Here is a 2605-nt window from a genome sequence, read left to right as displayed (position 1 = left end):
TGCTCCACTGTCTGCCCCCTGCCCGCCCCCCACCTGCAGATGAAGTGTATGCACAGAAGATGAAGTACAAAGCCATCAGTGAGGAGCTGGACAATGCGCTTAATGACATAACCTCCCTCTGAGCCCCCCACTGGGCACCAGCACCGCACCCCCCACCTGCCTCACCCCTCCCCAGCTCAGCTCTCCCTGCCTGCTTTGTCCTTCCCAGCCTTTGGGACAGGAGCCAGCCCAGGGTGTTCCCGCAATAGCCCTCTTTGTGGGGAGATGAGGTATAGGTACTTAGGGGTGTTTGGTGGGGAAGGGGAGCAGCCCCCAGGATCCCCACACGCTGGGTGGATAGTGCCCATGCAGTTGCAGGTCTGTGCCCTAGCATTGCCTGGCAGGGAACAGAGCTGTGCACAAGAGCCCTTTGCTGCAGTAGTTCCCTCCTCAGCCCCCTGGCAGCACAAGCACAAGGGACCCCACAGCTCTGGCTCTGGAGGGACACCTGCCCCCCACATTCCCCCAGCAAAGGCCCCTGGTTCTGCTTGCTGAGCCCAGGGTGGGGGAGGACCTGCACAGGGGAAGCAGCACTTCCACTGCCAAAATAGAGAGAAGGGCTTAGGCCCAGGGGACGGAATGGAGGTCCAGCTGTGCAGGCAGCCTGTCCCCAGGCAGACAGTCCCCAGACCCCTGCTCCTCCCTCACCCCTGCCTCCCTTCTGTCCTTTTGCACATCACTCTTCAGTTTGCATTTCATGACTTTTCTGTTCTGTTCCTCTGGGTTACTGAGTTGGTCTCAATAAAGCATTTTCTCTCCTCCATTTCTCCTTTGTTTTCTTCATGCTGCTCTGTCCCTCATCTTCTGCCTGTCTCACATGGGTGCCAGCAGCTGGGTGGTAGGAGGTGGTTGCAGGCAGCTTGCAGCCACAGGACCCCTGGGACAGCCACGGCTGAGCCCTGAGCAGCTCCCACACTGCCAGGCTGAGAGGGACGGGGCCCTTTGTGCCTCCACCCAGGACATGACCCCCACCACCCCCCGGCTCTCGGACACAGCTTTCCTCATCTTGTGCCACCTTCTCCATGACTCTTTTGGCCTGAAATAGCAGGGTTAGATCTGGTCCTGTCCATTCCCTGTTCCCACTCCCAGACATTGCCTACAAGCAGCAGTCTCAGCCCTGGCATCTCTTCTGCATCCCCATGCCGAAGGGGCTGACCCTACCCTTCAGCAGCGATCCCTGGCTCTAAATGGGTCCCTGATCCTCCTCCTCCTCCTTCCTCAGCATCCTACCCTGACCCACAACTCCATTCCTGAACTGATGGACTCGCAGCCCCATTCCTGCCCCAGGACTGGCTGCTTCTTCCTGTCTGGGCAGCAGCAGGGTTTCCAGCAAGGGCTTTGGGGAATGCAGTCTCTTTTCACTAACTCACCTTTCTCTGTCTCTTCCCTCTGCTGTACTGACATCTCCATTTTCTCTAGAGTGCTCCCAGCAGGAGGCCGAGAAAAACTGCATTCTCACTAACAAGCTGTGGGTCATCCTTACTGAACTTAACAACTGAGCTGCAGAGAACTCCTGGGCCCAGCTGAGCCTCCTGCGCCCGGGCTTCCACTGGCCCCACTCCCTGCCTCATTTTGGCCAGGCTGGCTGGGGGCTGGGAGCCCCTCCCCATTCCCGCTGGGGTTAGGCAGTGAATGGAGCCTTGTCTTATTTCCCTGGGGGTAACCATTATGCTTGGGGGGGATGGGGAGCCCTCTGGAGCTGATCATTTTTTCTTGGGAGAGGAACGAGCATTTTTGCAATGTCCTGGGATGCCCACGCAGTGCTGGCTGTCCCCAGCATCAGTATGGCCCTGCCAGGGAGGGATGCAGTGGCTTGTATCGCTGCCTTCCTCCCTTTGTCCCAGGAGTCGGCAGACAGCCTCTTCCCCCTCACTATGCAGGGAGGATCCCCTTGGAGCAGGGTCCCTGCAGGGTGCTGGGAGGGCTGGGACAGGAATTGGGGACCCAGCAGCACCTGTTGCCCCAAACCTGGGGTAGGGAATGAGGAAGAACCTGGCTGTGAGCGCTGGGAGATGGGGTTGGGTGGGCAGAGCTCTCGTCTCATCCTCATTCCCATCTCTAGAGGGAAGGAAGATGCTGTTTGGAAGTAAGTGCCAGAGGAGGCTGCCTTGGCAGCAGGCTGCCCAGCAGAGCTCATCCCTGCAGCCTTGTTAGCTCTGCTCTTTCACTCTCTCTGCTGTCCTCTCTGCCTGCCTTCCCAGGCTGCTGTCTCACTCTCTTCTTCACGGAGCACCGCTGGTCATGTAGCAGGCACCAGTTCTTCTCTTTTGCTGGCCAAGGGTTTGTGTGTGAGCCCACAGCCATGGTGGTGATGTACCAGGGCAGGACGTGCTGTGGGCAGAGCAGGGAGACGGGGTCATGCTGGTGGCTGGCTGGGGAGGGTTACCTATCAGCGGTATCCATGCTGCAGAGGGCCTGGCCGTGAGCAATGGGGTGCCATGGGAGAACGGAAATGCTGAAGAGCAGGGACCGCCCACCCTGAGTGACCGGTCCGGCTGGCCTGGCCACCCTAGCAGATCCTGGAGTGGCTAAAAGCTTTCCCCCCCTCAGCGGGGGGGGCGGCGAG

At 59.4% G+C, this 2605-nt stretch overlaps 1 protein-coding gene across 1 annotated transcript in view; it reads left to right on the top strand.

The window, feature by feature from the left end:
- Positions 1–2605, top strand: part of LOC104287025 (tropomyosin beta chain-like) — a gene marked incomplete at its 5' end in the record, with an annotated part of 13815 nt that overhangs the window by 10829 nt on the left and 381 nt on the right. The gene's annotated exons all lie outside the window — the stretch shown is intronic.

This window comes from Charadrius vociferus, unplaced genomic scaffold, assembly GCF_000708025.1.
Source record: "Charadrius vociferus isolate BGI_N301 unplaced genomic scaffold, ASM70802v2 scaffold1355, whole genome shotgun sequence".
NCBI lineage: Eukaryota > Metazoa > Chordata > Aves > Charadriiformes > Charadriidae > Charadrius > Charadrius vociferus.
The sequence above is the reverse complement of the archived record's forward strand: the minus strand, read 5'-3'. Positions and strand labels throughout refer to the sequence as shown.